The sequence below is a fragment of the Chlorocebus sabaeus genome, chromosome 23 (genome assembly GCF_047675955.1).
Source record: "Chlorocebus sabaeus isolate Y175 chromosome 23, mChlSab1.0.hap1, whole genome shotgun sequence".
NCBI classification, from domain to species: Eukaryota; Metazoa; Chordata; class Mammalia; order Primates; family Cercopithecidae; genus Chlorocebus; species Chlorocebus sabaeus.
This window is the reverse complement of record NC_132926.1, coordinates 65,355,187-65,381,349: the sequence shown is the minus strand read 5'-3', so window position 1 is coordinate 65,381,349 and position 26,163 is coordinate 65,355,187. Positions and strand designations below refer to the sequence as shown.

General features: G+C 40.1%; 1 protein-coding gene across 3 annotated transcripts in view; it reads right to left on the bottom strand.

Moving 5' to 3' along the window:
- Window positions 1-26,163, bottom strand: part of SEMA6A (semaphorin 6A) — a 133,423-nt gene that overhangs the window by 86,625 nt on the left and 20,635 nt on the right. The window contains exon 2 of one of the 3 annotated variants that reach the window (XM_038008740.2): window positions 9,141-9,251. The exons of the other annotated variants lie outside the window; for them this stretch is intronic. The gene's annotated coding sequence lies outside the window, so the exon portion shown is untranslated. The remainder of the gene's footprint in view (window positions 1-9,140; window positions 9,252-26,163) is intronic. 3 annotated transcript variants of the gene reach the window in all.

Genomic DNA, 26,163 nt, shown 5'->3' with positions numbered 1-26,163 from the left:
TCATTTAAGTGAATCTAGTTGTAAAGCAATTTAGAACTCTCCAGGAACAGTAGAGTTTAAATAACCAACAAATGTGTAGTCTTTTCTTTTGCTTCATTTTCCTTTCTTTACTTCCTTAACAATTGGCAAAATATTCTTAAATTATTAATATAGTACCCGATTTGCTTCTCATTTCCCAATTTCATTCACTAAAACTAAAAGCAAATAGCAAGCCTTAGTAAACTTCTAGCCAGATTTCTTGCTTACAAATATAATGCGGATTTCTGAAAGTGCCCAGTTTAAGGGAAGTACAATCCCATAGACTCCAGTACCTTGCTGACCAATGCCCCCTGCCCAGCCCCATCCTCATCTGCCTTTACAATATCAAGCTGATACTGCAGAAGCAGTTGATTGTCAGGACAGCCAGCTCAGGTAAATTAACTTAATGAAACAGACGACTTTGTATGTATTGAAACTGACTAGGCTCAAATATCCACTCAGCTAATGAGCTTGCGATAGGACCCTGGCAGAGGTGTCATCATCATTCTGCCACTAAAAGCCTTTCTGCAGCCCTGTATCCTATCTTCCTGTCTGAAAACCAGGCAGAAGCTTAACAGCCGCCAAGCTTCCAAAATGCAAACAGCGGCAGTTGCCTATCTAAGTTGTGATTGATGGTACACAAAAATACATGGCTACTTCATAGATATTCTAGCCTGCAACAAATTAGGGATCTAAACCTTTGTGCTAGGCAGATAGCCAGTGTATTGTGGGGGACTGCTGTGGCTCTATAATTATATCCAGCCTGATAATAATCCGTTCTACCGCTGTGAATGGCTGTACCCTGGGACTTTAATTTCACCGTCCCCTTCCAGCAGATAATGCCTGACCCTGTGTCACTTTGACTGTGAAACACATGAAAAAGACAAATGAGTTTTTCTCTGACCATGTTAAATTAACTAATGGATTCTAGATGTGAAACTGGCATAATAATAAGCCAAGGCTCTGCTGGTACTGCATGGACATTCAGACAGTCTCTAAGGGTGTTATTAACCTCATGCATGAAAACAAAACACAAACACCAAAAAAGAATCTGGCCAGTGTGAATAAAGAGTCTGTTTAGTGTGAATAGGGATTAACCACATGGTTTATATTCCAACCAGTTATTTTAGTATTTTGAGACACAGCTATAAGAGTGTTGAATTACTAGAGGTGAGGAAGGATGGGAAGGAGGGCTTGCCAGAGGTTGGTTAACAGATACAAAAGTACAGCTAGATAGGAGGAATTAATCCTAGTGTTCTATAGCACTGTAGGGTGACTATAATGAACAACAACAACCTATTGTATATTTTCAAACAGCTAGAAGAGCAGATTTTGAATGTTCCTAACACAAAAACACAATAAATGTTTGAGGTGATGGATATGCTAATTACCCTGATTTGATCCTTACACATTGTATGCATGTATCAAAATTTCACACAGTATCCCATATATTTGTACAATTTTTATATGCCAATTTAAAATAATAATAAAGGAGGGAAAAAAGAAGACCACGCAGCTGGAGAACATCAGAAGCAGGATTAAAACTCAGTTCTCAATGGTTCTAAAACCATGAAGAATTTCCATAAATCCACACTGTTTCAAAGAAGAAAGAGAGAGTGAAAAAAAGAGCTGTTTTATGGTCTAAAACTAGGCATTAGCTGAAGGCAAACTAACACAGGAACAGAAAACCAAATATTGCGTGTTCTCACTTACAAGCAGGAGCTAAACACTGAGTACACATGGACACAAAGATGGAAACAATAAACACTGGGGGCTGCTTGAGGGCGGGTTGGGGGAGGGAGCACAGGTTGGAAGGCTACCTATTGGGTACTATGCTCACGACCTGGGTGACGGGATCGTTCATATACCGAGCCTCAATGACACACAATTTACCCATGTAACAAACCTGCACATGTACCCTCAGAACCTAAAATAAAGTAGAAGAAAAATTAAAAACAACAACAACAACAACAACAAAAACTAGGCATTAATTGAGCAAGTTTATAATCAACATTTCCCTCTTTCCTTTCAGAGTTGTATTTTGTTTTCAGAAAGTGGCTATAATTCAATATCCTTGAAGATATACTCATTTGAACTAACTGCTGTAAATGTTAAATATCTTAGAAGAGAAAATGACCAGTGTTTACATTACTTTCATTCCAACATAAAAAGGCACTATTGCTTCCAGTAATTAGTAAAAGACATTATAATCTATACAGAGAGTAATTGTGCAAATTCCAGTCTTGTAGTTATGTAGGCACTCCCTGTTACACATGGTCTTAATTTTTAATATGTAATTTCTTTTAGCTCGCTAAAATATTACAGATTTCATATTAATGCAGCTGAAAAGATAAATGTCCTTTCCCATGTTCCCATCAGAGGTCTGTGTGTTCTGGGAGGTTAAAAAATTATAACTCAGCTGTTCCATACCGTATTAAGATTGAAATTTGGCATCCCAGATGTGAATGTTTCCAAAATGAAACAGAATCTGGTAAGCTTTTTTCTTTAAGAGAAAAAAAATATTTTAGAAGCTTATTTTTAAAGTAGACTCATATTGGGTTTATGGGTGCTTTTAAGATAAAATTGTATATAGTTTTATTTAAAACTGTTTGGACTTCTGATGGGTAAAACCCCACATTTATCTAAAATTTTTACCTTTAAAAACAGGCTAATGAAAATCCAGAAGTTGTATTACCTTTCTTAATCAGTGATCAAAAATACATGCTTGCCTTTTCTTTAGGTGGTATATTTTCAAACAAGCTCTCTCTGGCCAAGAGGAATTTATTTTTGCCAAGTTATATTTTATTGTGTGTTTACCATATGTCAGACACAGATCTAGCTCTTGATGTGTAATGACTCATTTAATCCTCACAATAGCTTGAGATATATGCCATTATTATCCCCATTTTACAGACGAGGAGACTTCCCAAGGTCACATGTTAACTAGTAAGTTGGGAACAGGGATTTGAACCTGGGACAAACTGGCTCCGAAGCTCACATTCTTAACTGCTATGTGTATTGCCCCTCTGATCATAGTCATTTCCCTAATCTTACATTCACTAAACATTTAATAAGTGCCAATTAATCTATGTGGAGGGCATTATACTAGAGTTGAGTGTGGGGTTGGGGGAGGCGGTGGGGATTGGGAGGATCCAGAGTAGAGAAAAGGGGTCAATAAAGTTTTTTTAAAAAACGCAATCCCCACCACAGTTCTGCAGGTCAGATGGACATGACTCCATGACTACACACAAAGTAAATGCTACACTTTGCAGATTGGTCCCTCCAGTTTTGGGGAATTGTAGGACCTGTAGTGCAGTGTCTCTGAGGCACTTAGGTCGTCCTGAATGTTATGCCCAGGCCCAATCTACCTTGTGGAAAGGCCCTCCTGGTCAACTGGAGACATTTCCCAGGACCTTCCTAAAAACACTCAAAATCTGGTGGTGAAAGTCCTTGTGTAACATTCTGAAGCTAGGCGTCCTCCATCCCTTGCTCCTGTTAGATATAGTGATCCCCAAGTTTCTCTTCAAAGAATCAGTATGTCAGTATGTTCAGTCCTCTTATTCTTTGATTCTTCATTTTAAAGTTTAACACCCTGGTTCTCTTCGCCCCCTTGCTTCTAGTTTCAGTAAACAACCTTTTCCACCAGTTTTAATCAGTAGTTCACATCTGTTCCCCTGGTCACCTGCTCTGTCCTGACTCATCCTGGTCACCTGCTTTGACCTGAGTCACCCCTGGTCACCTGCTCTAACCTAAGTCACCATTAGTTACTTGTTCCTAACCGTCCTTCCCACCAAACCATTCACCCCACCACTCTGGTTCATACCCCTGCTCTCTTTAAAAGAGCCAATCAGAATTAGCTTAGACTGTGCAGTCCAACCATAGCCAATAAGGGAAAGACACAGCAGTAGGGACCACCTGCATCAGGAATAAGAACCCCTTCCCCTCCCTTGTTCAAGTGGTGTGCTCTCGCCATTACTCCATTCACGAGTCACACCCTTCTATAGAAGTAAAAATTGCCTTGCTGCAAATTAATGTTTGGATGCTATTTCTTTGCGGCACTGAGGAACAAGCATTTCTAACATTCTCAACCTCCTAAGTCAACACCATTTCTTGATGTGATTTACGCCAAACACTTAAAACACTGCTGTATTTTGGATGGATCAAGCCTACTTAATCTTTAATCCTAAAATTGAAAGAAGCAACTGGGGGTCTTCGGTATAGAAAGTGGGGTCAGGCGGCCAACAAAGGGAATATGAATGTATATCCAAGTCACTCAGAAACTTTTATGCAGGTGCAAGAAACTTATGTCAAAGTGGTCATAAGGCTTTAGGAGACAGACAAATGTAACTCCACATTTACTGCTCGAAACCAAAGCTTTGTGTGAAATCTTGAATTTATGGGGAAGGAGAGAGGATAGCCTGTAACCTACCTGTTCTTTTCCTGATCCCTTTCCCCCAGTCCTGAACTCCTGGAGATTGAGCCCCTTTGGGCTTTGGTGACCCCATCATTGGTGTATGTTTATTTGATTGTTGATTTTGCTGTACCGGACACTCCCTTTCCCATTTTCTAACCATCTTGTAACACATGCTGACTCTTTTCCCTTCTCTTTTCCCTAGGAAAATCAATGAATCAATAAAGACATATCGGTACTGGAAAAGAAAAAAAAAAGTCCTCTGTATGTCACGGTGCTTTGTTATTCTTCTCTCCAACTCCAGTGGACATGAATAACAATCCCTCTGGATGTGGCTGCTCTGAAAGAGCTGGCTCTTAGCATTTTGTCACACTTAGCCAATTGTTAAAGTATCATTAACAGGGACCCAGACAGAGATGACAGGTGTAAACAGTTTATAATTTACAAAGTGCAGGATCAGGTTTCTCCACCCCCTCTTCCAAGAGCTCTCAAACACATCTTAACTTGGCCCTGTGTAGGCATGGCAGAAATTCTTACAGGATTGTTTGAAAATAAATCCTATCATGCAACTATTTGGTAAAGTTTTGGCCTTTTGATCTTTTACTGTTAATTCAAACTATGAGTTAATTGCTAAGTTAACATTTCAAAATGCTCTGTACAACTAAATACACACATGTGCCCTGGAACCCTCTGAATGGGCTTTCTACTCTATGTCATAGATTTCCTTCTTTGTTTTTCCTTTTCCTTTTTTTTTTCCACTAGTGGTGCATTGGAGATTGCAGGTTTGAAATGCCTAACAGTTGAAGAGACTCGACACTGCTGCTCTGTGCACAGATGTGGGATTTCTTATGCCTTTTTAGTCAGACCTACTTAGCTGCCTTCTGCATTTTTCAACGCTGACATGTTTCGGTAAAACTTTGACTAACTGGAATACTTGGGGGAAGGGGGTTTCTGGCTGAATGACTTCCTGGTTAAACTAAAAGTTATTTAGAAAGCCCTTTTTATTGAAAATCTTTCTAAAGTATATCAGCATACTTTACTCTTGAGTGAGGCAGCACTGTCAGAGAAAAATTGTACAGTATGTAGCTGTTTGGAAGGACTGTGAACAAATTTAGCAAAGCTACTAACCGCTCATCAGCCTTTCTCTTGCTGGAAAGCAGCCCCTTTCAGTATCCTGAGGCAGCTTAGGATGCCAAGCCCTACTGCTCTCTTCAAAATTTATTTTGCTCTTTAAGCAGAGGCCTGGATCTTTACCAGGGGACAAACAAAGGTCCTGAGGCCACCAGCCCTCAGCTTTCATCCCTCACACCTCCAGGCTTCACTCCCTTCAGTCAGTCTCCACTTAGGTCCACGGCTGCCCCTTCTTCACCTGTGCTGGGAATTCATTCTCTCCAGCCTCCACAAGGCAGCCATCTCTATGCCCTTTCTCTGGTAGTTTCGTTCTCTCCCAACTCACTGATACTCCCTAAATATGCCTATCTCCCTATTCCAAATGAACCTTTCTCTCCACCTTTTCTTCTCTTGAGGGCAAAGTCCTTTCCTTCATTGCTAAACACCTTGCAAGGGTAAGCACAACCTACGTTTACTTCCTAACCTCTTATTCATTCTAAAACTATCTTTTATCTTCCTTCTGTAACTTCACCAAAACTACTCTCAAAAAAGGCCATCAGACTATCTACTGCATCCTATGGCTTTATCTCAGCAAGTCTTATTGATTCTTCCTAAATTTAGCTAAAATTCCTTCCCTTCCCTGTCTTTGCTACCACCATTTTGTTTTGCTGAAATTCACATGTGTGCAGCATAAATCAGACCATGTCACTCACCTTCAATGCTTCCCACTGCACTTGTAACAACACAGATACTCCACATGTACATGGCTCACAGCTCTGATGCTCAGCTCTGGAGAGCTCATGCCTCCTTCTCCACCACATTCCAGCCTGTCTTTTGAGTCCTCAAACATCCTAGAGAGCCCTCTGCTCCTTCTCCCTAATGAAGTCCTCCCCTCACTGCTTCTGGCTGGCTTCCCCACCTTCCGGTCTTAGCTTAAATTTTACCACCTAGGACAGAGCTTCTTTGACCAAACCATCATCTATGTGGGTTCCTGACAGCCCCTCCTCACCACACCACTCTTTTCAATGCGCCCCATTCTCTCCTTTCACGCTAGTGACCATAAGCTGTAGTGGGAAATGAGCTTGTATGTTTACTGGATGGTTGATCTTTTGTCTCCACTAGGCTATGAGTTCCTTGAGTCCTTGGATCACGTCCCTTTTTCACTGGACACCCACTGCTTAGCCCAGGATCGGGCACGTTATTACTGAATGAATGAATGAACAGATGAAGACTTTATACTTTTCTGCAGAAGGGCTGTCTAGAATGACTACAGAAATCTGACCAGACAAGTAACTCAAGAAAGAGTACCTGAAGGAATTCAAATTTTAGGTTTTGTAGCATTTTAAATGTCAGAAAGATGCTCACTCATCCTTGCATATACATAAATCAGGTCTCTCAGCCTGGGGGAGAAAAGCATTTAGCATAATACAAACATATATCCTTTTGCAGGAAATACACAAATATTGTGTTGGGAGTAGTCACTAGGATGGCCTGAAGGAAGGAAGGAGGGTAGCCTGGCAATGGATTGCTGCTAGCTCAGTGAGAGGAGCACGCAGCACAAAAGCCCGGAAGGAGAAGGAAGTGGAGTGATGATGGAGGAAGTTTTACCCAAATGGGGAGGCCAAAGTTAGACCAACTAATAAGGTCACTGACCTGCGGGAGAAACAGGGAAGCTGGGTAGAAAGTGAGATGAAGAACTGCAAGTCCTGCACAACACAAAGATGTGTTTGCAGCTGGTCAGGGGAAGAGGACAGAAAGGATTTGGGTGGAGATAAATAGAAACTGCAGTGATAAGCAGAATGCATGGTGGCATGAGGAGGCTGCAGTAAGCATGTATGTATGAGTAAGCAGCAGGAGTTTCTAATAAGTATGTGATCTTTGGAATCTGAATGATTAGAAACTGTGAGCAAGGTAATATCACAGTTATGCTAACTATCCTATCCTATCAGCTGAGGTTGAAAGAGGCAGCACCTTTCAACAAATGTCCAGTTATTAAATAGGTCATGTTACAACTGCAGGTGTGGAACTTCTGCTCCAGAGACTGCTATTAGAAATGATTTTGTAAAACAGATTACACCTACTCTCTTGATTTTTCAACAATTCAGATTTTCATATACTGAGACTGCTTAAAGCAGAAGTCTTCTATGCCATTCTAAAGCAATAAGATATGCTGGTCATTTTGCATAGCCTTTTAGCTTTTAGGCATTTTTTAAAATGCTTAAAAAAATTAAATACCAACCCCCAAATAACTCAATCAACTCAATCCTATTGACTCAAAAGGAAATGGTTTCAGATAAAAGCCCACATCGCTTTTAGTTCACCCAGTTCTTTCTACCTACAAGTAACTAAACAATTTCCTTTGCATAGGAAAGTTCTTAGAATCATCAGTCATGAAAACAGATGTTGGGCACAGAGGTGAAGCAGCAGCCAGCATCAGTAAATTTGCCATTATCAACTGCCCACCGCCACCCTCAACCCCATTCCCACCCCCTGTTGGAATTGGATTAGCCTTCTGGTATTATTTTAAGAGTGATTGGAATTTAATTTTAGTTAGGAAGAGCTGAGTCCATTGTTTACTTACAAACAAACAAAAGAATCCTCTCTCCAGCACTGGGATTCCTGCTTGGCTGGTTTTAAATAGATGAAGCTAACCAGATATTTACCATCAGCTTGGTGAAGAAAGAGACATTGTCCTGGGGAGCCAGAGTCATGGGAACTCAGTCCACACAGTAATGCATTGCGAACTGTGAGTGGACTATGACCAATCAAAGTCTCACTGTACATTTCACGGAGGTGGGAGCAAAACAGGAAAGAAAAAATCCCCTATGTGCCAGCATGTTGGGAAGGCATCATTGCAATAAAATTGTGAAACTAATGCTGGCAGGCAAACAACAAAAAACAACAACTGCCACAAACTGCAATATGCTTATCAGGGTCTGACCAAGAAAAAAGAACCCCAATCTTCCACAGAGGACACTGGCAACAATCCCAGGTCCTGCAACTCCTGAATAGCTCCATGTGCCGTGTTCCCTTCAGGTACTGCATTGTCCGCGGGAGATGTTCTCAGCAGTCAAGGAACAGCTGCACAATGCAGGCAGCCTCTGAATGGTCGAAAAGCTTTTTGTTCAGGCCTCGTGTGATTTCTTTAAAAAAAAAAAAAAAAAAGCAAAACTGGTGTTCTTTTGTGCTGTACAAAGGCAGCACTTTGCTGACTCCAAGTTCAAGACTCATGGGCTATTAGGAGAGGAAAGATGGACATTGTATTAGCATGTGTGAAAAAAAGAATAGGAGTTCCTTTAAACCAAGTCCATAATAAGAGCAGCCTGGTATTTGGAACACCTACTTAGCTGGAAGCAGCTCCAACAGCAGTTAGAAGGTAAGTGTTTGCAACAATTACACACACATGCACACATGCATGCACACATATAGGCCCATCAACAGGGAAGCAGCAGCATGTGTTCATAATAAATACATTTCTTGAGAATAGGGCAGTAAAATAAAATAGAATCACAGAAAAGTTAGAACTGGGATGCGTGAATTAAGAGGGATGTGACGTTAGTTTGTAGAGAAGCTGTTCTTCCAGAGAAGTTAAATGACTTACTCAAAGACATATGGATACTTCATCAAATCAAGTTCTTAACACCACTTAGGAAGGATGTCCTGGTGCTTCCTGCTCTGCACGTGAAGCAGTGTTGGTTGAGGGGTGAGGGGGCTGTGGAGACAAGGTCAGGGGTTCTAGCATCAGTCTAATCTGAACTTGAACCCCTAGGATATATCAGTGCTGAGGGTTCAAGTCTAGTGTTTCCAGTTGCATGACCTAGACAGAAATTCCTTTATTCTTCATAATTTCAACTGATTCAACCCCAAAATGGGGATAAAGTAACTTGTGCCTTTAGAGTTGCCACAAACATTAAGTGAACAAAGAGTCAACATTAAATAAATGTTGGTGACTATGCTTATTGCCATGAGGAGTAGCCATAAAGGTGGTATTTTCATCTTCTCAGAAATTTCAATACATTTAGAAAAAAAGAGAGAAAAGAAACAGGAAATACACAGAGAATAACCATATAGGTATACAAGTAAGCATACGGAGAAAATACAGAGAATTAATGTAGACAACAGGGAACAGGCCAGGTGCGGTAGCTCACGCCTGTAATCCCAGCACTTTGGGAGGCTGAGGCGGGTGGATCACGAGGTCAGGAGATCGAGACCATCTTGGCCAACATGGTGAAACCCCGTCTTTACTAAAATACAAAAACTTAGCCAGGATGGTGGTGCATGCCTGTAATCTCAGCTATTTGGGAGGCTGAGGCAGGGGAATCGCTTGAACCCAGGAGGCCCAGGTTGCAGTGAGCCGAGATCACACCACTGCACTCCAGCCTGGCTACGTAGCAAGACTCCATCTCAAAAACAAAACAAAACAAAAAGAAAACAACAAAAAACTTGGACCAAATAATTTACACATGAATATTATGCATCTTATCCATCTGTATGGGCTCATTGGTTTCAGGGTTTTTTTTGCAATGATAGGTATTTGTTGATCCTTTAAAAGCATTTTGTCTTCCTCAAAACAATTTATTGCTGAATATTTAATTTCTTTTTTTGTTTGTTTGTTTTTATGAGCAGTGGGTGTCCTCAACTTGGACTGCCAAGACGCAACACCACTTTCTGTCCTGAGATGTCAAACTCACACATGGAGCCACCTCAGTGTGTTGGGATAATGAATTATTTTCAGGTCCATGTTTTCCAAGGTATTTCTGGCACTATTATTTTACATGTGTCCTGAAGATAGTTCTGTTCAGAGGAACAGAATTTCAATCAGATGTGTTTTTCCCTTCAACAAGTTTGTGATTTTTTTAATCTGTTCTTAAACTCATTATATATCTATTAGAATGTACTTCTTAGTAGCTACTCTTCGTGTACTTAGATTAAATATACAAATAATACATGACAACCTTTTCGTGATAAAATAAATAAATGAAATAAACATTTTAGACAAAACTAAAGTCCTGCTTGCCCATCACCTTGTCACCATCACCATCATCATCTTGGACCTTTCACTGTACAATATCCCTGGCCTATTCCACAACAGGGGCACCCTGTTACCATGCTGTTTCCTATGTATTTTCTAGAGTTTTCTTTTCCTTCTTTGCCTTTGTTTATTTGTTAAACCAATATCTTTTTTTGTTAATAAATTCTTGGAGTTGGCATATTTTTCATTGGAAATAATTCATAGCAACTAAGAAAGTATTTTCAACTGTGTGTTTGCAATCAAGCAAATTTTTCTCCATTATATATAAGATAATTTTAGGCATCTACACCCTATTCTTATCTACCACAACCCAGTGTCCCCACAATGGCAATGCTAGAGTTGAAGCCTAGATAGTATTTATTTCTTTGGCCCTAGACAACTTTTCTCAACAGGCTTTTAGCTGTGACCATCTGGGCGAGCTTTAGACAGCGGTCCTGCTTCCTAAAGTTGGAGGCAATCCGGGGTTGATTCTGTAATTTTTGTTTTTGTAGCTCTCCTTCTGACGTATATATCACATATTCCGAATTCTAAGGTTGTTAAAGATCTATAGACTATTGAGTAGGCACGTAATGTGACACGCTATGAAAGCATTTTCCCTGTTTTGCAATCTGAGAACAAAACACATCATTGATAGTCATGACTTGTAAGAATCCTCTTGCCCCTGCAGCTGTACTGGGCAGTGTGCAGAGCTTCCATCCTGCTTCTTAGGTTGTACTCCTGAGAAATGGCTCCCTAGATTCTAGTATGGTTAACTTGTCCTTGGTGCAATACATTTTAATAATTCTGTGCTTGCGTGTGTGTGTGTAGCCTTTCTTTAATTTTACCCCTATAATCCCCTTCAAATCACACTAAAATATATATAATAACTGATGGATTTCCTTCAACAACTTGATCTTCACCACTAGAATGGTTAACACCATTTCCATCAGTGGTGGAAACTAGTTTTCAGGGTCTTTGCAGTTCGGGTACTTTACATTTAATTATTATTTTACTTCTGGCCTGAACTTTTTGTTAACCTCTTGGTTTTTATATAAAATTTTAATTATTTAAGTCATGAGTCATGCCAGTTTGTCTTCCCAGTGTATCTTCAATTCACAGGAGATACAGAATGCACGATATTGCTTCTGTCTGGTTAAAGGAAATTTTTAGTTTATTGAGTAAGCGTTCTTGGGAATTTTCTCATCTCACCGTTTTCTGTTAGTTTTCCTTTCTTTGCAAGTTCTTTTTTTCTTATTTTCTTGTGCTAAACTGCATGCTTTTTACAAAACCCCTTTTCTTCCACTGGTTGGTTATATAAATGATTGATCTTTATATGCTCAGTCTGATACTTTTTCCAAAAAATGTGATAGGATTCAAATACTCATTATTTTCAAGGCATGTAGTTACTGTAGCAGTAAAACAGTATATTTTAAATTAGGAAAAGTATGCATTATTATGCCTTTGATTCACAATCATCACTTCAAATACCACTTTAAAAGTAGGTGAGTAAAAATTATGGTAAATGCAAACTAAACTAGGCTCTGCCGTCAGTACAAACTTATGCTTGCACAGCATGGAGGCTGTTTTCTGTCCCCTGCCTGTAGATTGCTTCCACCATTTGGAGGTCTCTATACCTGGATAAACTCCTGCTTTAGGTGTTCACAAAAGATTCCTTGATTTCTGGCTATAGCTTCAGTTTCTGGCTGTTCCTCCTGGGAAGGCCTGTCCCTTTCATACTGTGAAATCTAGAAGGCATGAATCCCTCCATCATTCCCACAAGTCACTTTAATCTCTACTAGGAACATCATATGGCAAGATAGGGGCTGGGGACAGAGTTTGGCCCCATGTGTCCCTGTTTGCTTGTAATCAAGCATCCCTCATATTTCCTATAGACTGCTGTTGTGTATACGCATGTTAAATACCTCATTTCAAGAGTGAGTGAGAGAGGGAAAAAACTTGGCCCAAACTATCTTTTTTCACTCCAGTGTCTTCCTTGGCAGTTTATTCTCATCTGACTGGCACCAATACCTGCGAACAACTTCTACTTCGGATCAGCATCTTTTGGCACTTAAGATGATAGTATATTTCTACATGGCTGAACACAGACAGGAAAAGTCTTGTGTAAATAATAATTTCCATTAGCAACACTGAACTGATGTCAAAGTTCTCGATCCATCTCAAGACAACAGAATTCACAATCATGATAATATTAAGATGACAACATAAGTGACTTACAGGGGATATTATTCTGCCCCACTTGATACTATTTGGAAGAAACTACAGGAGTCAAATCTACATCATGTCTTTTTCAGGCTGCAAATGCTTGATAACATTCATGTGGATCAGCGGTGATGGGTGTGGGTGTAGACGGTGAACACAGCAGTTGAACCACATGCTAGCCTGGCTACACAGAATGCTAATGGGTGATGATCAATGTGTCCAGTGCATTCTATATTCAAAATATGGCAGATTCAAATGAACACCACACATCTTTATCTCAACCTACTGTGTCAATTTTCAGAAACCCTAGAGGTAAGAGGGGTAAGAATCACCAAAATTCTTATTTGCTTTTTTCATGTTTACCAACATTCAATAACACTTGAAAGCAACGTTCTGAAAGGAAGCAACCACATACTAACATGACATAATAAACTGTTAAACACTGTGCATGTTCCTATACTAAGAGGTCACCCACACAAGTTCATTCTGTTAGTACTAAGTTTGCATTATTGTAATTACAAGTTCAAACACTAATTAATAGTTAGAGCAGACCAGGTGCAGTGGCTCACGCCTGTAATTCCAGCACTTTGGGAGGCCGAGGTGGGCTGATCACCTGAGGTCAGGAGATCGAGACCAGCCTGGTCAACATGGCGAAACCCCATCTTTACTAAAGATACAAAAATTAGCTGGGCATTGTGCGCCTGTATCCCAGCTGCACAGGAGGCTGAGGCAGGAGAATCACTGGAACCTGGGAGGTGGAGGTTGCAGTGAGCTGAGATCACGCCACTGCACTCTGGCCTGGGCGACAGAGTGGGACTCCATCTCAAAACAAAGAAACAAACAAACAAACAAACAGCGACTCGGTAACATTTTACCCATGAATGGGTATCTAGGGCAGAAAAAGAATGTAAGTTCTTTAAGATGCTTTATTTATTCAGTAATGAAGTCTCATGTGCAGAAGCACATGTTATATCTTGGCAAATGCATTGGTAGTGCCCATTCATTTTCTTCTCGTTATCTGAGGACTCTGTCCCTGCTGCTGGGACAGTAGCCTGGGGAGCCATCAGGCATTGAGTCTCTTTGTATGCCTTCTTCATATGAGACACAGAAATTGGTGTAGACTTTTTTTTAAGACTTTGCACAGGAAATATCAGATAATTATTTCTTACATCCTTTATAGCTGTTACCTGCTAACCAAATCATGTGTCAGACTGGGAATTGTGCACCAAAGTCTGCTACCATAACTGATCAATATTCTGGTGTTTATATAAGTCAGAATTCTGGACACCTCTTTGAAAACTAAAGTATCTTCTAAAAGACATTTAGCGTTACCTTTTTTCCTCTTCATTGCTCTATTGCACTTTATTTCTTCCCATGAGATCCCTCCCCAACTTTTTACAGGCATCTATCATTTTTAATAGCCTTTTTTAAAGAACCCTCATTGTCCCTTTATCTTTCATTAACAGGGTCCAGAGAATATTTGTTTTCTTCCCTCTCATTTACTTTAGACTGCAGAGAATTTAAAAGCAACATGGGCCATCTACTGCATCAAAGAAATAAAAAAAAAATTTAGAAACCCAAAAAAGTCAAATATCACACTCTACTAGGATTCTAAGAGAATCTGGATTTCTTTGACAGTGGAGTTTGACCATTTGCAGAAAGTAGAGCAGTCGAAAACCTGTGAGGGTTACCATCATCTTAAACCCTGACACAAGCTGGTTTCTGCATCACACTTAGAGAAACAGTAAGTGCCTGGGCTGAATGACACAATGCATAAGGAAGTGAGGGCAGCAGCTCTCTTCTGTTCAGGACTATTCTGTTTGCTTCACTTCTCCAGCCTGGCAATCACCTCCTTTAATTCCAGAGGCTGCTACTTCAGCAGCACTTGAACCCTGTCTCTGATTTTTTTTTTTTTTTTTTTGTCGTTTTGAAGATAGCATCATTATTTTCCATTTGCAACACTGAGATTCTGTAAATGTAGGTATATTTGAATACTCACAGAGCCCAAATAGCATATCATAAAGTTGAAGAATTTTTTTTCTTCTAAGCTCATAAAATAGTAGCTTTCTCTTTCAAGACGATGTCAATTTTATCTTTCAACTACTATGGGAGGGATGATTGGTTTTTCTGTGTTATGACTATAACTGGATTCCTTGAGGAGATAGAAGTGCTACCTTTCTATTTCACAACTAACTAAATTTTACTTCATGTTTCTGGAAAATTCTTACAAGGCACTTGGGTCCTGTAAAACCTCCTCCCCTGCTCCCTCCTACCTGGCCTGTGAGCAAAGCGACCCAGTTCAGAAAAGGTTCTCTCCCACTTCAAACTCCACTATGTTCATGTTTTCACATTTTTCTATGTTCATGTTCACTGCAGATGTGTATTAAACTTCCATTTTTCTCTTGTTTAGTTTATACTGAAAATACTTTTTTCTTCTTAGAATAATTCTCACTACTCTGGAAACATAACTGGCTACACAGAAATACTAATATAAAAACAATGCTTATCTCCAACATCTAGACCTGTTATCTTTTAAAATAAGGCCAAGAATTTCATCTTTTAATTGACAGAGTGGTCAAGACTGATTAATACATGATGACTGTTTAATCTTCTCCAAAGGTTTACAATCCAACTAGCTGCATGACCCTTCAGGGCTGTTTTAACACAGATTAGGTAGCAGAAATACCACTTCCACATGCTGACACCAGTTTGTGCTGGCAGAAGAAAAAGAAAAGTAAATGGGACAATATGATAAGGCAAGCAGATGTGTTTTGATAATGTGGTCAAGCCTCAATGCTCCTGACCAAGTCTCCAATGTGGTTAAATTGATGCCAAAACTAGCACGTTTTACTTTTATGGTAGACTTTGCAGGCTGTCTCTTCTCTACTTCTCTATTAAGTTCTTTAGTCTTCTGAACTGCTGTTAAAATACATTTGCAAGGTCTTTGCTTATATGACAGTAAATGTTCTCTGTGACATTACTAATGCAGATTAAATGCATCCTAGTAGAAATAGGAAAAAATAATTATCTTTGGCCTCTAATGAAATAACCTGGGTACTTGAATTTGAAGGCTCTCCTTCCAACCACTTCCACTATGGGTGGTCCTTCCTTGTCAAAGTTAGTTTCTAGGATCACTGAGAAATTTCCTTTCTGATCTTCTTTCCTAAGGCTGGTGGATACAGCACTGCTCGGATGCAGGGTCCACGGCATGTGTGCGGTTTACAGAGGTCTCCTGTCTGCCACACAGGACTGAGGTTTTTTGTTTGTTTGTTTTTTGTTTTTGTTTTGGAGACACGGTCTCATTCTGTCACCTAGACTAGAGTGTAGTAGCATGATCATGGTTCATTGCAGCCTTGACATTCTGGGTTCAAGCAATCCTCCCACCTCAGCCTCCCGAGTAGCTGAGATGACAGGCATGTGCCACCATGCCCAGCGAAATTTTTGATTTTTTTTTTTTTTTTTTTTTTTTTTTAGAGATGGGAGTCTCATTATGTTGCCCAGGCTGGTCTCAAGCTCCTGTGATCCTCCTGCCTCAGCCTCCTAAAGTGCTGGGATTTTACAGGCATGAGCCATTGTGCCTGGCCAACTGAGATCATTGTATCAAAAAGTTGCAAGAACAAGAACAGATTTGTGATTACTGTGATATCACCATTTCTAGTCAATGTTTCTCTAACCTGGTACTTATTGCCTTTAGACTTTGGCATAAAAGGTGAAGTGGCAGCCTCACCCTCCACTGATAGAGGCAAGTATGCCAGGGGGAAAGCAGTTTATTTACATACCACTGTTAAATATAGTGAACCCTAAGTTTCTCTTCAAAGAATCAGTATGTCAGTATGTTCAGCTCTCTTATTCTTTGATTCTCCATTTTAAAGTTTAACTTCTTGGTTCTCTTCACCTTCTTGCTTGTAGTTTCAGTAAACAACTTTCCTGCCAGTCCTAATCAGTAGCTCACATCTGTTTCCCTGATCACCTGCTCTGTCCTCACTCGTCCCGGACACCAGCATTGACCTGAGTCACCTCTGGTCACCTGCTCTGTCCTGACTCATCCTAGTCACCTGCTCTGACCTAAGTCACCTTTAGTTACCTGTTCCTAACTGTCCTTCCTGTCAAACTACTCACCCCACCACTCTGGCTCATACCCCAATAGCCAGTCAGGTTTAGCTTAGATTGTGCGGTCTGGCTCCAGCCAATGGAGACAGGACACAGTAGCAGGGACAAGCTGCGTAAGGGATTAAAAATTGCTTCCCTCGGCCGAGCACGGTGGCTCATGCCTATAATCCCAGCATTTTGGGAGGCTGAGCTAGGTGGATCACCTGAGGTCAGGAGTTCAAGACTAGCCTGGCCAACATGGTAAAACCCTGTCTCTACTAAAAATACAAAAATTAGCCAGGCATGGTGGCAGGCACCTGTAATCCCAGCTACTTAGGAGGCTGAGTCAAAAGAATTGCCTGAACCTGGGAGGTGGAGGTTGTAGTGAGCCGAGATTGTGCCATTGCATTCCAATCTAGGGGACAAGAGCGAAACTTCATCTTAAAATTGCTTCCCTCCTTTGTTTAGGTGTGCTCTCACCATCATTCCATCTGCTAGGAGCACCCTTTCTGCAGAAAGTAAAAATTGCCTTACTGAGAAAATTAAATTTATGTTGAGTGCTATTTGTGGCACCAGGGAACAAGCATTTGACATTTCTAACACCACCTAGAGGGCTTGGCTGCTATGGAAAAATGGCAGCTCCAAATGGGAAAGTGGAGACAAGAACTGATCTAGTCTTTGGATGAAGACTTGGAGATGCCATTCAAAAGAGGTGCTCTGAAGATAGGCATCTCTTTATCCTGCCATCTTCATGGCCCTATCTAGTTCTGCCATTCATCATAACTCTGCAGGGTTAATGGCGTAAGTCCTCATTTGCCTTTTAAAGTCAAGGGACACAGTAGAGCTATCTTAGGAGTCTAAGATAGTTCTTAAAGGGGTATTAAGCATTTTGGAAACAAGATGCTTCAATAAAATAATAAATTATTTCAATAATAAGTATGTGTTGGAAACCAAGGGCAGAATCTTTGTTTACCAGAGTCAAAGCTCTAAAACCTAGTGATAACCATAATCCCAAAGGCCACTGAGATTAGGATCACTCTTCATATTATCAGGCTTTCTTATCTCAGCTCCATTTGCCCACATGGCCTTGGGGCTCTTACGCAAGTACTGGCTTTCTATGACACAGAGTCACAAGCGCAGAGTCACAGGCTTATAAAGGTCCATGTTATGACTTCCCTGAGACACTCTGATTGCTTTATAACCTGAAAGATAAACTACTAACAGACATCTGTACATGATTTCAATGAGTTAGCTCATTAGCTAAAAAGTCTGTTCCTTCTTTTCCTATGATAACCCTACTACTGCACCCCACACTCTATGTTTCCTCACATCTTGTGTCCATGTATTCCTTCAACCAATGCTTCTCAAATATGAATGTGTGTGCCAATCACCTGAAGATCTTGTTAAAATGCAGATTCATATTCAGGCACTCTGGCATCAGGCCTGAGCATCTACATTTCTAATAAGCTTTTGGGTGATGCTCATGCTGCTGGTTCAGGAGCAAGGCTTTAGATTACTTGTCAAGCTGACCATAGGGATATAACTAGGTAATTACTGGGAGCTCTTTTGTGCAACCAGCAGACCACTGCTTGGAAAGCCCCCACACTCATTACAGATCCTGATCTTAACTCCACTCCAATGAACGTAACAGTACAAGGGAGAATTACAGTGCTTCCAAAACTCAGAGCCTGCAAACTATACTGAGCCCACCCATTTTCCCTGATTCCGTCTCCTCTCACTTGAACCATTCCCACCTCTTTTTATTGCTCATTATCGCTAGTCTGAGCAAACACAAGCTCCAGCCTGATAAGCAATCAACTGACTTTTCCATAAATATAGATTCTCATGGAAAAACAAAAAGGAAAGGGAACAAAATAGAAAGGTGTTATATATTGAATTTATTTTAGGTTCCAATCCAATTTTTTTTTCCTTAGACTGATTGCCTGATTTCCATTAAGTCATTCTGTTTGCTGTTTGCCTTTGAGTCAGTTTTTCCTGGTGCTCTAAAAGGACTTTGAAACAATTTTTAAAAAATCTATTAGCCTTAAAAGAATTAATCTTTTTTATTCTAGTGGCATTAAATAAATGCTAGCTAGTACTGTGGGCATGCGTACAAGTGTCCTGAAGAGGTATAGCTTTGATGTTGCTGAAAAATCTCATATTCAATTTTATGGAAATCTTTGCTTTGATCCTTCCAAGTCATCTTTATTGAATTCCTAGCCAAAGCATGCGCTAAACCCTCTGAGTGTATTCATCCTACATTTGTATGTTTATTTTTCAAGATTCAAACATAGAAAATTAACTCCTAAGAATTTGAAATGCCAGCAAATTTCAGACATGTATTGCAGAAAATAAGTGGTTCTGACACATTATTAAGGTGAAAAAGGGCAATATTTTAAAAGCATTCATTTTTCCCTCATTTTTTAACTATTTCATTAATATTCTCTAAGTAATGTACTGATTAAGAAGAGGTCTTTGTTTTATCTATTAAGAAAGCTTCTGCAACAGCAGCTTTTATTTCATAACAGTATTATTAATAAGCAAGCATTATAAGACTAGCTAATAATGTCTTTGGATCTAAACCGGGGGATAAAATTCAATGATGTAAACTGCTATGTATCTGATACTTAAAAAAAAACAGGCCGGGCGCGGTGGCTCAAGCCTGTAATCCCAGCACTTTGGGAGGCCGAGACGGGCGGATCACGAGGTCAGGAGTTCGAGACCATCCTGGCTAACACGGTGAAACCCCGTCTCTATTAAAAAAACACAAAAAACTAGCAGGGCGAGGTGGCAGGCGCCTGTAGTCCCAGCTACTCGGGAGAATGGCGTGAACCCGGGAGGCGGAGCTTGCAGTGAGCTGAGATCCCGCCACTGCACTCCAGCCTGGGCGACAGAGCGAGACTCCGTCTCAAAAAAAAAAAAAAAAAAAAAACCAACCAACCAACCAAACAAAAAGCCAAATGGTCCCCTGACTCAATACCCGTGAATATAAAATGTTCTGCAAATAAGGAAGGAACATGATCAGCACTATTAATTAAGGTATATTGTACTCAGATCCTTGCAATATGTAAGCTACACTTTGAGAGGAGCTGAAGTGCTTTTACGGGCTACAAATTAATGCCATCTCCAAAAGTGCTAAACCTTATCCCCGGCCTCACATTTGTGCTGGGGACTCTGACCTCCTGGTTACCATGGTTATTTTGAAGACCACCTAACCTATCACTTACATTTACATCTGCAAACAGGGATGTCTGGCAGCCCTGAAACTTAATTTCCCAGTTTGGGGTTGACCAGTCTTGAATTGGCTCCAAACCTCTGTGGTAATACAGCTGGACACTACAGGCCAGTTACAATGCCTTCGTCTTCCTTGACGGCTTTCTTTTCTTGACTTGAGATTTGATTTATGGACCTTAGTTCTTGCTTCCAGGGAAGATTATGACACTCTCGATACTGTACATTTAGATGCCATGCCCCAGGTGGCTGAACAGTAGTTCTCCAGACTCATGGTGCATTTCAGTGAACATCACATTTCTCATCACACTGGAGCAGAAAACTTGCTTTGGAGTGGTATATGGAGTGAAGTTCCAAGGTCCTGCTTGGGTTCTGGAAGGTGACTATGGGCTGCGAATACATCTCAGGGTTTCTAGGAGTCAGGAATTATAAAACAGGCTTCTTGGTACTTGTGTTACTTTCAAGGCTTTTCTCAACTTATAGTGTATAAATATAATGCTACATACCACGGAAAAGTTAGTGTTGTGCTTAAATAATACATTTTTCATTGACATAGCTTCTTCAGCTGAAGAGTTTTAAGATATGTTTCCAAAAATCCCCTTTCCAATGGGAAAATTGAGGCCAAAGAACAACTGCCCACAGATTAGACCAAGTCAACAGAAGAGATAAGAAAACAACCTTATTCTCTCTGCCTGGATGGCTTCAATTTACCTTAAAACAGTATGGCTTTGCACAATTCTGTTCTGCAAAAGGGTTTTATCCAATGGCATTATCCAATATCATTTTAAATGCTATGCTTAAATGAATGCTGCCTTGGAAACTAAAATAATAATAGGACAGGCCTGGCCTTCTCTGTATGCAATTTCTACTTCTAGAAAGAAGTATACAATAAGTAAAGCATGATCTTGTAGATAGAGTACTCTAAACCACTGATTTAAAGGTTCTCAGTGCTAGCTGATGGAAAGACCAAATAAGCACATTTCAGGCTCTCTGATGAATCAATGAAAAATAAAAATAAAAATCATTATAAGCAAACAACAAAATGGACCTGATAAATCATCTCTTAAAAACTAGATGGAAAAAACATCACACGCTAAATTCCTTTAATATTGCCAGGGACCTACTAAAAGCATACTTTACAAGTCTTTATTAGCCTCTACATCTGAGAGTCTGAATCTAGAAATAGAAATTTCTCTTGGAGTCAGAGAGGTGAGCATTCATAATGGAATAAGTTCCCCCATTCCAAACCCTCCCATAGCATATGGAGAGCTCAGCACTAGAACAGAAACACTGAAGCCTGGAGAGGAGAGATTAGAAGCAGGAGGATCTTGATCATGCTTATCTCCTAGAGAAGACCAGACTACCATAAAGCCCTCATGGATTAGGAAGGCGAAACAAGAATGGGGAGCTGGTATGGCGGTAACTCAAGCTGAAACCCCAAGGACCCACGGTTGTCTATCCTCTGACTGCAGGTTATAGAGGTTAATTTTCTTTTCATCTCCACCAACATTGCCCAGAGAAACAAAATATAAACAGAGGTAGACACAGGAGACATGAAATAAGAATAATTTTATTTATAATAAGTGGGAAATTACCCTCTTCTCTTCTAACAAGGTGTACATATCCAATTACTGTTAACAGAATATGCCATATCAGTACTTTTCTGGTGACAACAGGAATGCAGTACACTCTTTATACAAAATTCACAAGGGAGTTTTCCCCTCCAAATCATTAATACTATGTATAAATTATAACACTTTTCAGAGTATTTAGTAGTATACAAACAATAATCAGAATGCACAAACAGTACTCATGCACTTTCACAAACACCTCTTTGCAAAGTGCTACCTGTACGACTGGTCACAGCACACATTACATTCAATTAGCTGTGACCCAGAAATACTGGTTGCATTGCTCCTGGACCTTCTAAATGGTCATCCAAATGATCATGTTTGAGTCAGTGATGGATCCTTGTACAAGATGGATCTTGTACAAGTAGAAAATATGAAACTGAATTGCTTTCGGGTTTGAGTGCAAAGGGACTGATGGTTAAAGAGTTAATTCTTTTAGAGGCACTTTAAATCACAGTCATTGTCATGTTAAAATATAAATGTTATTCATATTCATTGATTATTTTAGGTCATTCATTTTCAAAATATTTCCTCTTATGACTACTTCTAAGCCTCCTTGGTTTTTATTTTAAAAGCAAAATCAACATATCTACTGAAGGTTAGTCACAAATTTCACATTGTCAGCAATCTCTAGATTATTTTAAGAAAGGAGAGATTACCAAGAAAATGATCCTCTCTAAGGTTATCTGACACCATTTCTCCACCTTTTGGTTCTGGACATTGAAACCATGTCTGTGAAATAATACTCCAAAAGTGCTAATGTTAACAATAGCTAATGATACAGGAATCCCATAGTAGACTCTGAGGACTGGAAACTTTGCCTTTAACTGGGTTTACTGAACAAATGAGAGGGCAAAAGAGATGATTTTCCCAGAAATGTTGATCTAATCTTCTTTAATTATCATTTTCTGAAGGATCTGTCAGCATGTGCCCAGTGGACATCTCTGCACCCTGTAGCCTGGGGACCTTCCACAGCACCCAGGTGCTCTGAAGTAATAACAGTAATAACAGTGCCTTAGGTTTACCTGGGTTTCAGGCTTTGTAAAAACAGGACATCATTTGATCTGCACCAAAACTCTGAGAGAAAAGCTTGGTTTTCTAATAATCTTACACATAAGGAACATTATTTTCAGGATGATTAATGAAATTAGAGGCTCCTAATATTGATTGATCATCACAATCACCTGATGGGCATTGACTCACAGATGCCCAAACTTCAACCCTGGAGATCAGGTTTGTTTTGGGCAACCCAGTCCCTCAAGCAGCCTCATGCCTAAAATTCTCACTCTAAACTATAGGAATCTAACATTGTCAAAAGAGGTCATAGATCAATACCAGTTTCAAACGTTGGCATCCGTTAGCACATTCAACAACTAACACTGCACAAAAGGATCATTAGGGAATAGTCTCTGTTCTTGGGGGCCTCAAAGATGAGTGGCTTTATGGAATTCATAAAGCATCACTTAGATGAGGTACAAGTACAGGTCATGACCAAATAGAACATGGGTGAAATAATCTGAAGGGAAAAAGTAGAGGAAGCGAGTGACATGCAGGGGCTTTGAGAGTAGGGGAGGTGTCAAAATGGATAAGGTAAGCAACAAAAGTCAAATATGCCCATGTTACAATTAAAGTGTAGAATCAATCCTGCATGATAGAAAGTCTGCAGCACATGCACACACACATACACACACACACACTCTCTCTCTCTCTCTCTCTTTGCAGCTCATCCTCTATCAGCAGAAGATTTACCTTTACAAAGCAGCAGATTTGGGGGGAAACATAAAAATAGGAAACACTTACCTAGTGCTTATGAAGTAACGGGCACTCAAGGGAATGTATACATATGGACTAATTTAATCCTCACAGCAACACTATGAGGCAGATGCTATTAATATTCCATTTTACAGAGGAGGAAACTGAGGCCCAAGGAGCTAGAGAGTGGTGGATTTGAACCCAGGTGCTGGCTTCTCTGCAAGTCATCAGTGACATGCAGTTTCTTCACCCATGCACATCTTTTCCTTCCCACCCACCACTAAGTTTTGACCTGATTGTTAACTTCAGATATAATAGGTATCTCAGAGGTTGTAATCACAAGAAGCTTTCTCTTTCAGCTTCCTGTTTGCAATTAAACGCAGATGTGCTACAACAACATCAATAATCCCACTAAAGAATTAGTGTGTCTGGACTGACAACGTAACGTATCAGGAGCCATCAACTTTCTGACAGCTATCGTAGGACTTTCAAACATATCTGCCAGATGTTTGTCACAAGGATTCTCCTGAGAGTAAGTCACAGGATTTTGTCTGTAGATTCTGACTGCAGTTTTCTACATTAACCTGAAGAAATGGTGACAAAGGAAAATACAGGCATGCCAATCACTACCCACCAAATGTCACTGACACCAGTCAGAGAATCACTGATTAACCTGAAGAGCACTGCAAGGTGAGCTACAGGCTTGTTCCTGCTCTTTAAAATGTCCTAGAATGTATAAAATAACAGTATTTATGGCCTAAAGGCTTCCTCTGATGTACACATTTATTTTAAAAAAGGATTTTGTAGTCAACCACTTTTTAAAATATGTTTTAGTTTGTTAAGTTGAAAATTGTAAAGAACAATATTTGGGTGAAGTGATAAAACACATAACTTTACACAGACTATCTTTTTAGTCAAGAGGAGAAGTTCTATTTTTCCAAGCCAGGGTAAAGGCAGGTGCCATAGAGGACTATAGGAATGAAATGAGATGGTGCATATAAAAAAGCTCTGCAAAACTTTACACTAATTACTTGGTCACTCTCTGGGTCAACAAATGCTTTGGTAATAAATGAAATACTCTGGGTTCATTAAAGGGATGCTTTTCTCCATCCTTCAGCATAGCTACATGAGGCCATGGAGCAATTTAGTTAAGCGGCCCGGGCAGTATGAAGGTGAGACAGCCACTGTCTTGGAGGGAGCATCAGGCCACATCCTGTCTACCGGCAGGAAGGTTCAAAACCGATCTATTTTGGTGAGGGGACAGCTATGGGAAAGCTTATTTACACTTACAGGAAGTGTTACTAATGGGGCACTTTTACAAATCCAATAGAAAATAATTTCATAAGTATTGCCAAAACGTTGCCAGATGTGACAAAAATGAATACATTTTCATTCCACCATTGCCAAAATATGCTGGAACATTTTAAAGAGTAAAATTTTTTATGGATTGGGTGTAGGGATAAGTTACTAATGATGGCGATCCTGTCTCCAGGAGAAAAGCATCTCCTGGCACAGACAAGGGCCCAGGAGGAGTTGGTCGTGCTCTAGGGAGCATTCGCTCATTCCCCAGAATCCTTGTGAGTCACCAAAGGACACTTCTCCATTTAGAAAAAAGCAAACTGCTTAGAAAACTATAGAGGGAAAATGAGTACATACAGCACATATGCACATATATTGTTATTAGACAACTACATTATATTACTTTGAATAATACATTACATAACTTTTTATCAGATCTATTTTTTGTGACTGTGTTCAGAAAGTTTTATTAATATATTCACTTTAAACACAAATACATTTCAGTACTTGAAAATCCATTAAGTATAATCTTAGCAAAATTTCTTATAAACCTCGGTGAAACCACCTCTGAACTCCAGGTTCAGTCCCTCAAAGGGATTAAATCTTAAACACACCATCACAACCACAGCTCTGGCGGCTCACACTTGGTGTCATTAGAGTCTATTTAATATGGCAGCTGATGCCTTGTGGTGCCTTGCAAAAGGGGGAGAGCAGAGCCTTGGAGAGAAGTGAATTATAATTGCCTGCCGCAGGACTGTGTGGCGCTGCCTGTGACAGCAGCAAATGGGGAAAATAGGAAGGCATTAGAGAAGGTCTGTTGTACTGATGAAGTGGAATTCCTAGAACACACTGTGCTATAAAATGAGATTTGGCTCCACAGTGCTGGGAGCAAACAATGGACTCAATAGTACCCGGCCTTGGTTGCTGGGCATATTCTAGCTCCTTTAGTCAGAGCAGCCTTTCATTCAAAGGGGCAGGAGCCACACTAGAGAATGGGAAAGAGGGGGTGGATTCCTGGTCCAGAGAAATCCTGAGTGAGATGTTAGGGGGAAAAAACCAACATCCTTTCAACCAGGATGAATAGTACCATGATAAGATAGTTTCTCACACTCCATATGATATAGCAACCACGTCTATCATTTTTTTAAAATAAATAATTATAGAAATGACTGGTGAAATGTGTCCCGCCTTAGCTGGGTTAATACAGACTGTGTTTTGGAAATATCTGTGGTGGAGCATGGATCGTTCCTAAATCTGTATTTCTGGAGATGAGTGGGAAAAGGAAGACTTCAATGGGCAATGATGGGAGGAGGGCCACAGAGAGCCCTGTAGTAGGAAAGGGCTTTCTACAGTAATAAACAGTAATAAACAGTAGCATCAGTAAAAGTGTT